Consider the following 14,991-nt stretch of genomic DNA (forward strand, 5'->3'; position numbering starts at 1 on the left):
AATGTGTTAATGTTCTGTCTGGTATTCATAAGCCACAATCTACGGATATATTAAATATTAAGGAAATGTCTCAGAAGCATTATTTTCTTGCCAAAATTAAGGCTGTCAGAATCTCAGTGAGCCCATTCCTCAACAAAAGCAACAAAATACTGTCAACCACAAATCATTTTAGAACACCACAAGCTAACCAAAGGCAAAGAATGACTTTAAAGAATTTAATCAAAGAAAACTAATGCAGGATGAAGATAGACTCAGTGGAAGTGTGACTCTGCAGCAAGTTTAAGAGCTGGTGTTCCATCCCCAGCACATACAGAAAAGGAGGGGGAGCAGAAGGAAGCATCCATCCCCAGCATAAGCAGAAAAGGAGAGGGAGCGGAAGGATGCATAAAATCCCCCCATGAACCAGAGTAAGAACATCAGAGCCTGAGTGGCTTTAACTTGAGGCTGTCCCTGCCCTGAGAAAAGCCAGAAAGAAGGCAGTCAGTGGATCTTTTGGAGTTTCCCAAGTGCTACCTTATCCTCAGCATAGGATCAAATTTGATCAATATTTGATCAAACTGGCAGCTCCTGGCAAGTCTCTACTTCTAAGGTGTTATTTGATTTGAATCACAGCTCAGCTCTGAAAAAGAGCCCTGTTTCCAGGGCATTAAAGAAAACCCCAGTGACCTGCTTCTAACATCACAGCTGTTTAACTCTGATTTCATTTGGGGCTTAAAAAGTGTGTGGGGGGGAAGAAGCTAGAAATCTGAAAGAAAGATATGGATAACCAGATAACCATATGGACCTTTGAAAGGTTTAGATATATTCTTAGGTATCTAGAAGTACACACATGAGCTGCTCAAGGAAATAAATGTGCAGAAAAAAAGAGTTATTCAACTCTGGCTGTCTTTGAATGTGGGAAATGAAAAGAAAGGTGATTTATAAACTTCTGAAGTTGGAGAAACATCTTTACACAAAATATTTCCTCAGATAAAAGATGGAAGACTTAAAGGTTCAAGGCAATTAAGGAAACCTAATCTCTAATCGAATGATTACTAAATTCTGCTAACTCAGAAGTTGATCTTGGGAAGGCAGGCTTAAAAATAAAATCAATAACTTAAAAAAAGCAGCCTACAGACAACGTCCCTGAGAGTGACTAGTTAGATTTCATATACAAACATTATGAAGCAGATAATAAGCATATCTAAAGAGTTGAAGAAATTACATTAAAAAATAAAGGATCTAGTTTCTCTCTTCACAGGTCCAGAAAGCCTCAGATGAAGGATCAACAAAAGCGTTTTTGCAAAAGGCCAAAGGACAAAGATTTTATGGACCATAAAGTCTCTAATCAATTTTCCCCTGTGGTATTAAAGCACTCATTGACAAAACATAATTGAATTCCATGGCTATATCTCAAAACTTTATTTACAAGAACAGGTTATAGGTTGCTAATCTCAATACTAGAAGGTGGTGAAGCCATTAGGAACCTGCAACCCCATATGAACTTTAGGGGGTGAAATTGATTGGCATTGCCCTAGTTAGCTCTCATTCCGTTGTGACCTAAAAAATAAATGCTTCTAATGTTAAGACTCAAAGATTTGGGAGGTAGTATTTATTTATTATAATATACCCTAACTATTAAGGAAGGCTTATGGGTGTGTCTTTAAAAAATACTTCATAGGGTATTTTGATTCAGTGTTCAAAAGTTCTTGCTGTAGCCTGAACTGGCCATACCCTGGGATAGGACTGATGACCAGTTGTCACCAGAGACCTTTCATCCAGTGACTGGGGGGCAGCTTTAGAGACCCAAAGCCAAACACTGGGCAGAGTTCTGGGAGTCCTGCTGAGGAGAAGGAGGTGGGGTTGTAGGAAACCAGGGGATTAGGAACACTGCAGGAAAATCCTCAGAAATCACTAGCCTGGCTCATGGGAACTCACAGAGTCTGAACCACTACCAGGGACCAACCTAAACTCTCTGCATACATGTGACAGTTATGTAGCTTGGTCTATATGTGCGATTCCTGGTAATGGGAGCAGGGCTGTCCCTGGTGCTTTGGCTGGCTCTTGGAAACCTACTACTCATGGTGGACTGCCTTGTTCAGTCTGAGAACAGGGGGAGGTTCTTGATCTTATGACAGCTTTGATATCCTATGCTTTGCTGAAGCCCATGGGAGGCCTGTCCCTTTCTGAGCAGTTACGAAGGGGTGTATTGGGGGGGCAGAGGGCAGGAGGGAGAGGGAATAGGAGGAGAAAAGGAAGGGGAAACTGTGGTTGGAAAGTAAGATAGATAAATTTATATAAAAAAGTTTTTGTGCTGGGCGGTGGTGGCACACACCTGTCATTCCAGCACTTGGAAGGCCAAGGGATCTCTGTGAGTTCAAGGCCAGCCTGATGTACAAAGCTAGTTCCAGGACAGACTCCAAAGCTACAGAGAAACTATGTTTCAAAAAAAAAAAAACAAAAACAAAAACAAGGGGGCTGGAGAGATGGCTCAGAGGTTAAGAGCACTGGCTGCTCTTCAAGAGGTCCTGAGTTCAATTCCCAGCACCCACATGATGGTTCACAACCATCTGTAATGAGATCTGGTGCCCTCTTCTGGCCTGTAGGCATACATGTAGACAGAACACTGTACACATAATAAATAAATAAATCTTTTTTAAAAAACAAAAACAAAAGGTTCTTGCTGTACAAGCATGAAAATCTAACTTCAGATCTTCAGAGACTATGCAAGCTGTACGTAGTACTATATGTGTACAATCTCAGCACTTCTAGGCCAGATTACAGGCTGATGTGGGAGAGTTCCCAAAGCTTGCAAACCAGCTACACTGACAAGAGTGACTGCCTCAAACAAGGCCAGAAGTGAGGTGTCCAGAGCGAACAAGAATGAGTCTGATTCAAACAAGGTCAGAGGAGAGAAGTGACACCAAAGTTGTCCTCTGACCTCCACATGGGTACTGTAGCTTTGTACTGCACATGTCTTTATTCTGCACACATGCGTGGGAGGGCGAATACATAGGCCTTAGAGAGAAGGTAGAATTCATTTTATGTCTTGAGAGGTAAGTCACTGTACTGGTAGGCAAGATGAAGGGTATTTGAAAGAAAGATAACCATGTGAACCAAATGACAGACGATTGGAATGCAGTATTTACATTAGGAAAGGAATATAGAAATGGCCACCAGGAGATGGAAACTAAGAATCAAATGTTTTAAGAAGAAATCAAAGGGAAGAGGAATAGAATTGCACTATATTCTTGGTTCTCCAACTGTCTGCTAACACACTTTGCATCTCTCTCCATTTCTATAGCTTGACTCAAGCGGAACCCTTGACATTTATTTTCTCCCTGTCTAAATCCCAAGCTTCTTTGGGCTTTTATGAAATGTCTATTTGCTCCACTGTACAAAGAGGTAACAGGGCCTTTGGCAAGAGTACAAGTTTGTTTAAATTATTGGCATGTGGAGAATTGTAGGCACAGGCTGCTTGTTCATTTCCTGACTGCTCATACCTGAAGTAATCACACAGAAACTGTATTAATTAAAACAACGCTTGGCCCATTAGCTCAGGATTCTTATTAATTATCTCTTACATCTTGAATTAACCCATTCCTATTATTTTGTATTTTACCACGAGGCTTGTGGTTTACTGGTAAGTTTCCAGGGCATCTCTTTTGGCAGCCACATCATGTCTCCTTGACTCCGCCTACTCTCTCTATATCTCTGTTTGGATTTCCTGCCTGGCTTTATTGTTCCCTGCCATAGGCCAAAGAAGCTTCATTATTCACCAATGCTAATAAAATATATTTGCAGTATACAGAGGGGAAATCCCACATTAGGGAATAAACCCAGGATCTCAAGATTACAGGACACTACCACAAGCCACATCACCAGCCCCCAGGGAAAGGTTTTGGGGGCCACTGTTAGGATTCAGGCATTATGCTGGCCCCTGTCACCTAGCAGGATGAACCCAGGCAATACCCTAGCCAGCCCACGATCCTATGGTCCTATGGCTGCTACATCACTAGCATGTATGCACATGCAAAGGTTCCTTTAAGACAAGCTCCACCCACTTCTGCTCTCTCTTTCCCACTGTTCCTCTGATGAGGAAGACAGAACTTTTCTTGTTCTCTCTCTCTCTCTCTCTCTCTCTCTCTCTCTCTCTCTCTCTCTCTCTCTCTCCTCTTTGCTTCTCTCCTTTCCCTTTCCCAACTCCCTTCCATTCCCCCAATAAAACTTCCCAGTAAATTCTATCTGCCTGGCCATGTTTGTCCCTCACCAGTCATAGGGCTTCCTGCAAGGGTTCCACCCACACCATTTCATAACAGCCACACAGGCATGAGTTCAAATCTGGCTCTCTCAATAAAGGAAGCTAAGGAACAAATTATTAAACATAAATGAGCTATAATTTGCTGGCTTTAGAAATATATTGCTTCATTCTCAGTTTCCCTACATGACAAGACAATTCTCAAAACAAGATCTGGCTTCTAAGGCAAACAAAAAAGCTAGAGCAACTATTAGTAAAGCCAAGCCCAAGTGCACAACTAAAGAAGCTTTGAGTAACATATGGTAAAGATTAAGCTGGTGTTTCTTAGACCCTTTATCTAAGAATATGTTAACAACTGCTCCTGTTAAACATTAAGAAAAGGCTAGCCTCAAGGAGGCAAAGGAAAAGAGTCCGACTATGGCATTGGTTTAATGGAAAGGAGGTAGTATTTATAAGAATTCATAAGAGGTCAAATAATTTTACAGGGACTATTTGTAGCTTGAACTGAAGGAACTGAGAGGAAAAATGCAATAAATAATCCAATAAATAGTACGCAAAAGATAAAAAGAAATAAACAGCAAATAAACATACAAAAATATTCAACACAACATAGGACTAGGTAAATACATTTTGAAAAGCAATTCACACCTATTAAAATCAAAACGCTGGCAATAGGCGACTTTGAAAATATGAAGCAAGAACTGTAATTCATTTCTGTTTTTTTTGAAAAGGTATAGCTACTTTGCAAGAGTTTGGCAGTTCTTACAAAGGTAACCCATGTTTAACACACAGTTCAGCAATGGCACCCCCACTCAAATACCAGAATGAGTTAAAAACTCCCATCTACACACAAGCACACATAAAAATGCTTATAGTAACTCATTAATTGCCCCAAGCTGGAAGCAACCAGATGTCCTTTAGAGAGTGAAAGGATAAATACTGTGGTACATCTAAACACGGGGTATGTTTAAGCACTAAAATAGATCTGATATCAAATTATATTATTGAGAAAAGACAAATTCATCTTTCAAAGTGAAAGAAGTCGATTTATAAGGCTACATTTGATATGATTCAATTCTATACCATTTTAGAAAATACAAAATTATAGAGACAATAAAAAGATGAATAGCTTCCAGAAGCTGGAAAGGGGTTTAACATGTAAAAGCACATGGGATATTTAGGGCATTGATATTTTTCTATATGATGCTGTGATGGCAGCAATATTACAGTGTGAATACAACAAAACTGTACAGTATAAAAATGAAACTTACTGTAAATTATGAACATCATTTAATAGTAACATTAGTACTGGCTCATCAATTGTTAACTGATTTACCCAAACAACAGAATATACTAGTAATAAGAGAAATCATAGTCAGAGGAGAAGATAGGTAACAGTACAGGGAAACTATTTTCTGTTTTTCTATATGCTCAAAAGTGCTCAAATAAAATCTATTATTTTAAAAGGCAAAATATACAAAAGATAGTTATGTTCTACAAAATAAGAGGATATCAATAAAGGTATGGAAACTGTAAAAATACAAATTGTATAGCTGATAACTGAACTGAAAGGGTCACTCGAAGAATGAACAAAGAATAGCAAACGGTAGAGATTACCCTCAGGTGAAAAAGGAAAATAAAGAAAAGTAAATGGAGTCTCAGACTTGTGGGAAACCATTAGATCGACGATCTCTGTGTAATACAAGTCCTAAAATAAAATAAGAGGTAAAATGGAGAGGAAAGTATCTGAAAAAAAGACAATGGCAATAAACACTCCAATTTTCCTAAAATATTACTCACAAAATCCCAACTAAGGAGCTGTTCAGCAAGCTCAGAGAAAGAAATTAGGAATAGCTACCGACATTCATCATAGCAAAGCCTATGAAAGTCAACTACAAAGAGAGAATTCTGAAACCAAGAAGAGATAAACAACTTGTGTTAAACTGGATGTGGATGTCCATACCTATAATCTGAGCACTCAAGAGGCTGAGATAATAAATTACTGCCAGTCTAGGCTAGCCTAGGTTACATAGTGAATTCTAGATTAGGCTGGAAGGCAAAGACCTTGCCTCAAATTTTTTTTAAAAAAAGCAGCATGTTTTAAAAATAAAAGATTTCTCAGTAAAATCAAGAGCAGAGCACTTGTCATCAGTCTGGGATGGGAGGATACAGTAGAGGTGATCTATGCTAGCCAACAAAATATGCTAGCCAACAAAAGTATCTTGCAAAAAATTAAAGCTACAAGCACACAAAATAGGATCAATGATATAAGTTGTTTCAAAAAATACAAATTTATACCAGTGTGAAATACCATATAAGATAAATAAAAATGGCTAAACTAAATGTTGCAAGCTAAAAGCCAGTCTAGGGTACAAAGTGAGATCCTGTCTCAAATTCATACTAACTAACTAACTATGTATGTGTGTTTGTGTGTGTGGGTATAAATTCATTGAAGCAGTTATAAAATGGGAACTGTCACATATAAAATCATGTACTCTACTAAAAATAACTTCTTAAAATGTTAAAATCATCACACTAGTCAGCAACTTCACCCTTAAATAGCTTTCCTGGGAAAACAGAAACATTTCTAATTTCACATGCATGGTCTTACTAGCATTATTTAAACTAACAAAAAATATTCTGTACCATTTGGACACCTTCTCCATTCCACTCAGATTCTAGACAACTGCCTGTATTTATAAACAGGCTTATTTCAGACTTCCATATAAGTGGAATCCTATAACATGTGTTGTGTTCTTTCATTTGGCATAGTATTGTCAAGGTTTACACATGGAATAACATAAATCAGCACGTCATTGCTTGTTATTGTCCTATGTATGCTGGAAGTCTTACGTCAACTTGGCACACAAACTACTGAAAGGTGGGAACCTCAATTGAGAAAATGCTCAATACGATCTGGCTGTAAGGTATTTTCCTAATTAGTGATTGATGGGGGACGGTACAGCCTATTATGGGTACTTCCATCCTTGGACTGGTGGTTATGGGTTCTGTAAAAAACAAACAAACAAACAAACAAACAAAAAACAAAACAGGCTAATGTTCAATAATACTACAAGGACACTTGTCCATTTATGTTCATAGCATCATTATTTGTAATAGCAAGAACCTGGAAACAACCTAGATGCCCCTCAACCGAAGAATGGATAAAGAAAATGTGGCAATTTACACTTGAGAGTAATACTCAGCAGTAAAAAAAAACCAATGACATCTTGAAAGTTGCATGCAAGTGGATGAAATTAGAAAAGGCTATCCTGAGTGAGGTAACCCAGACCCAGAAAGAGGAACATGGTATGTACTCACTCATAAGTGGATACTAGCTGTAAAGCAAAGGATATTGAGCCTATACTTCATGATCCTCGAGAAGATAACAAGGTAAACCCTAAGAAAAACATACATAGATCCACCTGGAAAGGGGAAACAGAGAAGATCGCCTGACAAAATTGGGAGCATGGGGGTGGGGGGAGTAGAGAGGGCAGAGGGCAAGACGAGGGGAGAAGGGGAGGGGGAGGAGAACTTGAGGAAATGGGATAGTTGAGAAGGAGGAAGGCAGAGATGAGAGTAAGGAAAGAGATGTTTTGATTTAGGGAGCCATTATGGGGCTAGCAAGAAACCTGACACTAGAGAAATTCCCAGGAGGCCGGGAGGTGGTGGCGCACGCCTTTAATCCCAGCACTTGGGAGGCAGAGGCAGGCGGATCTCTGTGAGTTCGAGACCAGCCTGGTCTACAGAGCTAGTTCCAGGACAGGCTCCAAAGCCACAGAGAAACCCTGTCTCGAAAAAACCAAAAAAAAAAAAAAAAAAAAAAAAAGAAATTCCCAGGAATTCACAAGGATGACCCTAGCTAAGACCCTAAGCAATAGAGGAGAGGGGACCTGAACTGGCCTTGCCCTGTAGTCAGACTGATAAATACCTTTATCCTGCAACTGATGGAAACAGAAGCAGAGACCTGCATCGGAGCACTGGACTGAGCTCCCAAAGTCCAGTTGAAGAGTGGAAGGAGGTCAAGACCATGATGGGGACACCCACTGAAACAGTTTACCTGAGCGAATAGGAGCTCACCAACCCCAGCTGGACATGGAAGGAACCAGCATAGGACCAAAGTAGATCCTCTGAATGTGGGTGACAGTTGTATGGCTGGGGCAGACTGAGGGGCCACTGTCAGTAGCACTAGAATTTATTCCTACTGGCCTTTTTGGAACCTATTGTCTTTGGATGGATACCTTGCTCAGCCTAGATACATTAGGGAGGGCCTTGGACCTTCCCCAAAGCAATGTGCCTTACCCTCTCTGAGGAGTGGATGGAGGCTGGGGTGGGGGATAAGGTGGAGGAAAGGGGAGGAAGGGAGGAAGTGGGAACAGGGATTGGTATGTTAAAATAAAAAGATTGTTTTCTTTTTAAAATAAATAAATAAAATATGTAGGGACTAATGAGTCCTGGCCTTCAGCTGGATGTTGAGATTAATGAGTCCTGGCCTTTAGCTGCTCTTCCCTCCTAGAACCTTCTAATTAAAGTTACTAGAAGCTGTGCCTAGCTTAGAGGATCAGAGGATGGGATTTTCACTTGTTGGCCATTGACTGCAGTGTTGATGTGGGAGTGATTTCTTTCTAATCTGTTGTTTTCATTGGTTAATTAATAAAGAAACTGCCTAGGCCCATTTGATAGGCCAACCCTTAGGTGGGTGGAGTAAACAGAACAGAATGCTGGGAGAAAGAAGCCGAGTCAGTGAGTCGCCATGATTCTCCCACTCCAGACAGACGCAGGTTAAGATCTTTCCTGGTAAGCCAGCTCGTGGTACTACACAGAATATTAGAAATGGGTTAGATCAATATGTAAGAGCTAACCAATAAGAGGCTGAAACTAATGGGCCTGGCAGTGTTCAAAAGAATACAGTTTCTGTGTAATTATTTCGGGGCATAAGCTAGCCATGCGGGCGGCTGGGTGCCGGGGACGCAGCCCTGCCGCTCTTATTACAACAGAGTGGCACCCAACATGCTAATGAACTCCATGTAAAACCTGAGAGGGCTTAAAAAGGAGAGAGAGAGAGAATTTAAGACAGTTTTTTGCTGTTTGTGGGTTGCGTGCTGCAAATAAATTGTCCTGACTCAGCAGCAGGAAAAAAACTGGCTGTTTTAAAATGCCGGCTTTCTAGGCTGTGCCACCATTGCGATCTCTGTCTGGCTCCTGCGGGAGACAGAGCTTTTGAATGGAGCATTTGGAGTAAAGTGCTACGGCTTGCTTCATGGCAATGTGGACTGCTGTGTGCCTGGAACTGTGTATGGCTCAGGGGCGCCAAATGGCTCTGAGGCAGGAGTGGCTCAGCTCCACCATGCTGAACTGTGCTGGTCTCTGGCAAGAACTACCATAATTACCATAATAACAGCGCAGTTCAGGTTTAGACTGGGCAGGACACAGGCGGTACCGTATTACCTGTACATGGTGCAACTTTTAAGAAGTGCTTAACATTTTAAGAAATGCTCCTGCATAGTAAAAAAAAAAATTACAGATTCACAATAAAACAGATTCAGACATAAAAGACCACAGTGTTGGATGAGTGTACGTAGGCTTGAGAGAGAAGAAAAAATATAGAGAATAAAGTTAATGGTTTTTTAAAAAAAGGGTAAAGTCTTTAAAGAGACGTAGTACAGATAGTTATAGATTAAAAGAAATAAAGAAAAATAAGCCACGTAGAAATGGAAAATTCACAGAGAGTCTGGATTCTTTGTATTATTGTGTTTTCTTTAAAATTTTTGACTGTGAAGGAGCTAAATACAGAGAGACATTTCATTGTGTGGTCTGCCAAACTACATGTATGTTCTAAAGGTATCATGATTTCAGAATTTGGGTCTAAGGATATGATGCTTTGGAGAGGTTCTTCTTTTGTTTTCACAGAGGACGAGACCCTGTGGATTGTTTCTATCCCGATATGGTATGATAGACCACGCCCTCCTGAAAGGTTGCTGTGAACACCTTCAAAAAATTACTTCACTCAACTGTCGACTGAGATGACCCTGGCACACAGGTTATACCATGAAAGGCCTAATTAACGACGCCCCATTCAGCAGGAAGCAGTTTGGAGAGAAAAAACTGCGCCCATGTTCCCAAATATGGTTTATAAAAGTTCTTTTACATTTAAAGGGGAATATGATATAGATATGAATAACTTGCATTAGTATGGATTTTAAGGTCAATTTTGTTATATGTATATGTATTTCTGATCTTGATTAAGGTATTGTGATTGTGTAGTTCATTTAAAATGTAATGTATAATTAGGAAATATAGATTGTTGATGGATAATCATTGATAATAGTCAAGCTTGTAGTCATGCTAGTTAAATTTTCTAGATATATAGAGATATATTTCAGTTACATAGACATTCTTCATATCTTTCAAAGACTGCAGAATATGGCATTTAAAATGTTTTAATAACTTACGGTTTTTCATTTCAATGAGACACGTCTGCTCCTGGCAGCACCAATCTACTTCAAGAAGAAGATGGGCATCGAAGAGGATCCTTATGGAGTTTGATAGCCATTTGGGCAAGAAACTACTCTTGCATGGACTGATGCATAAATTGGACACAAAGAACCCGCAGAGAGAGGACTGCTGAACTTGCCTAAAGGTGAGATAATTCTTTGGGGTTCCTGACTCATGAAAGAATCTGCGAGACATTCTGCAGGACACAGCAAAAAGTAACTGAACTGTCTTTGGAATTTCCTGCTTGATGAAAATGTCTGCTGGATACTATGGGCCTGAGGGCTGAAGATGGATGCCCCAACAGTACAAAAGAACTTTGGGTGACTGTCCAGGCAGCGAGATGTCTCTGTCATTTCTAGAGTTTGAAGTTTCTTACTTCTTGTTTACTTAGGTAATATATCCTTCTGGAGTCTTTGATGGAGTTGAAGAATGGTTAGTTATAGTTATAGTTTTCCTTAGTTATGATAAAAGATAAAATAGATATAAATATTGTAACTGTAATTCTTGCTTGATAACTGTTTTGCTATATGTAATTTTACTATGTTAAAGTGAATGCCTTTCTTTTTTGTTTAAACAGAAAAAGGGGAAATGATGTGGGAGTGATTTCTTTCTAATCTGTTGTTTTCATTGGTTAATTAATAAAGAAACTGCCTAGGCCCATTTGATAGGCCAACCCTTAGGTGGGTGGAGTAAACAGAACTGTTGTAATATGAGCGGCGGGGCTGCGTCCCCGGCACCCGGCCGCCCGCATGGCTTACTTATGTCCCGAAATAATTACACGGAAACTGTATTTTTTTAATCACTGCCTGGCCCATTAGCTCCAGCCTCTTATTGGCTAGCTCTTACATATTGATCTAACCCATTTCTAATATTCTATGTAATACCACGAGCTGGCTTACCAGGAAAGATCTTAACCTGCGTCTGTTTGGAGTGGGAGAATCATGGTGACTCCTTGACTCGGCTTCTTTCTCCCAGCATTCTGTCTGTTTACTCCACCCACCTAAGGGCTGGCCTATAAATGGGCTAAGGCAGTTTTCTTTATTACTTAACCAATGAAAGCAACAGATAAAATACAAGAACCACCTCCATCACAGAACAGAATGCTGGGAGAAAGAAGCCGAGTCAGTGAGTCGCCATGATTCTCCCACTCCAGACAGACGCAGGTTAAGATCTTTCCTGGTAAGCCAGCTCGTGGTACTACACAGAATATTAGAAATGGGTTAGATCAATATGTAAGAGCTAGCCAATAAGAGGCTAGAACTAATGGGCCAGGCAGTGTTCAAAAGAATACAGTTTCTGTGTAATTATTTCGGGGCATAAGCTAGCCATGCGAGTGACTGGGTGCCGAGGACGCAGCCCTGCTGCTCATATTACAACACAGTGTATTTAAGCCTCCATGGTGCAAATAAAGAGGGGCTTTTTGTATCAGTGTTTAAAGGTCCGCGTGTTGGTCTGTCTCTGTGTCTGTGTTCTCAACCTCCAGCCCCTTGCCCAAAGCTCGCCAACTGGGGTCTAGCGCATAGAGCATAGACCGGGGCCACAGTGTGCGGCAAAATAATTTTTAAAAAGAAAACAGGCTGAGCAAGTCCTGGGAAGCAAGCCAGTAAGCAGCACCCCTTCATGGCCTCTGCATCAGCTCCTTCCTCCAGGTTCCTGCCCTGTTTGAGTTTCTGTCCTGACTTCCTCCAGTGATGAACATTGGTATGGAAGCATAAGCCTAATAAACCCTTTCCTTCCCAACTTGCTTTTAGGTCATGGTGTTTTGTTGCAGCAATAGAAACCCTAACTAAGAAAACATGCCACTGTATGAACATATTACATTTAATCATCATTTTGTAGACAGTTTCTTTTTAAAATAGTGATTATGAATAATTTCACTGGACACTTCTATGAACAGTCGTTGTGAGAATGGTTAGTCTTCATGGGTCGATATCGATGGGTAGAATTACTGGGCATATGGTAAATATATGGTCAACATTTTGAGGAACTAACTGTATTCCAAGCAGCAGTCCACGGGATTTTCAAGTTGTTTGTATCTTCCTGAACTGTTATTAGCAACCTTTATAATAATAGCTATGCTAGCGGGTATGAATCAATAGCATCCTATTATGGTTTTAGGTTGAAATTCCCTAGCAACAAACAATACAGAAAAGGTTTCCATGTGCTTATTTGGCTATTTCATTATCTTCTTTTGGAGAAATGCCTATTGGAATCGGTCCTCAATTCAAAGGCATAATGACTCATTGCTACATTTACTCTAAGACTTGTGAAGTTTCAGATTTAGTTTTGTTCTCTGATCCATTTTATAGGTGTTTTAAAGACAGAGTCCAGGTACACTTCTTGTAAATGGTTATCTATGTCCCAAAATCATTTGGGGAAAGACTTTAAGGCCTTACCGAATTGCCTTCTATCCTTGTTGGAAAATCAATGGATGATAAATGGTAAGGTTTATTTCTATACTCTTCATTCCATTACTGTTGTGGAATATTAGTTGAAGATGTGCTACATTCATTTATACTGTGGAATATTAGTTTAATGATGCAAAGATGTTTTGCATTCTTTTATGCTGCATTGTTTAACTCTGTGAAGCTGTGTTACTTTGCCTGTCTAAAACACCTGATGGGCCTAATAAAGAGCTAAATGGTCAATAGCTAGGCAGGAGAGGGATAGTTGGGGCTGGCAGGTAGAGAATAAATAGGAGAAAAAGAGAAGAGCGCTGAGCAAAAAAAAGGAGAGGAGGATGCGAGGGACCAGCCACACAGCCAGTCATGGAGTAAGAAGGAAACAAAAGATACACAGAAATAGAGAAAGGTAAAAGCCCAGAGGCAAAGGTTGGTTTAAGACAAAAGGATAATTTAAGAAAAAGTGGCTGGAAATAAGCCAAGCTTAGGTTGGGTATTCACATGAGAGAATGTCTCCATGTGATGATTTGGGAGCTGGGTGGCAGGCCTCCCAAAGAGTTAAAAAAAAAAACCATATTACATTCATATGTGTCTATCCTAATGCTTCAATGACAGTGCTGTTCACTATAGCTGAATAGTACATTTTAAAATCAGGAAGCTCTGATTTTCTACTACAGAAATTTTTTTGTTTGCTTGTTTTACTTTTGTTTTTGAGAGAGTCTCATAGTTAAAGCTTGCCTGGGTCTTAGAATCCTTCAACCTCAGTCTCTGGGGTGCTAGGATTACCAGCATGGACCATCTTGCCCAGCTTTTAGTCTTGGTTTATCTATCCTACGTTATTTGTATTTCCATGCGATTTTATTACATCTGTTTTTACTTCTAATACATACCATTTACACTGCTTCTGAAAATTTACTATGCCAGAGATTTTAAGTGATTTCAAAGAAAAATCATTTGACCCCCTCAAATTTTACCAGCTTTAGAAAGATAAAAATGATGTTCATGGATGGGGTAGATGGAAAGCAGCATCTTATATTTTGTAAATATAGACAGAAAAATTGATGTTTGCAAGTCGAATCTCAAGCAATGCACATTATTTGATTTAAACCATACGACCGAGGCACCGATTATCTATTGATAATACTATTCAAAGTATTAGAAAAGTATTCAAGAGGAGAAATAAAAAAATAAACTCTTAAGTAAAAAAAAAAACCCTAAATATAAGTTTACAAGAGCACTAGCAAGTATTCTAGTAGCATCCATAATTACCTCTGAGGCAGTCAGAAAATCACATTCACCCACAAAGACAGTGGTTTGAAACAATTTAACATTTGAATTGTTAAAGAGTGCAATGAAGTAGATTATTTAAGCAACAAAGCTTTATTCTTGTGGATTGTTTTTTTTTCCTCTGACTTTTACTTCATGGCTAATACCATTTCTTTCTTCCTTGCTTCCTTCCTTTCTGTTTTTTTGAGACAGGGTTTCTCTGTGTAGCTTTTTGGCTGTCCTGGAACTCAAGCTAATAGCACTTCTAAATGGCATGGGTTTGGGTCTCGCAATTATGAAAGCAATAAACTTGGCACTCAGACATTTTGTTGCCTGAGCAATATCCAGTCCCATCTAGAAAGCAACATCCAGTCCCATCTAGAAAGCAACATCCAGTCCCATCTAGAAAGCAACATCCAGTCCCATCTAGAAAGCAACATCCAGTCCCATCTAGAAAGCAACATCCAGTCCCATCTAGAAAGCAACATCCAGTCCCATCTAGAAAGCAACATCCAGTCCCATCTAGAAAGCAACATCCAATCCCATCTAGAAAGCAACATCCAGTCCCATCTAGAAAGTAATATAGGTCGT

The 14,991-nt window shown here is 39.8% G+C and overlaps 1 protein-coding gene across 1 annotated transcript in view; it reads right to left on the reverse strand.

The window, feature by feature from the left end:
• The window catches only part of Tbc1d8b (TBC1 domain family member 8B), a 79,806-nt gene that overhangs the window by 34,051 nt on the left and 30,764 nt on the right, over nt 1-14,991 (reverse strand). The gene's annotated exons all lie outside the window — the stretch shown is intronic.

This window comes from Chionomys nivalis, chromosome X, assembly GCF_950005125.1.
Source record: "Chionomys nivalis chromosome X, mChiNiv1.1, whole genome shotgun sequence".
In the NCBI taxonomy this organism is placed as follows: domain Eukaryota; kingdom Metazoa; phylum Chordata; class Mammalia; order Rodentia; family Cricetidae; genus Chionomys; species Chionomys nivalis.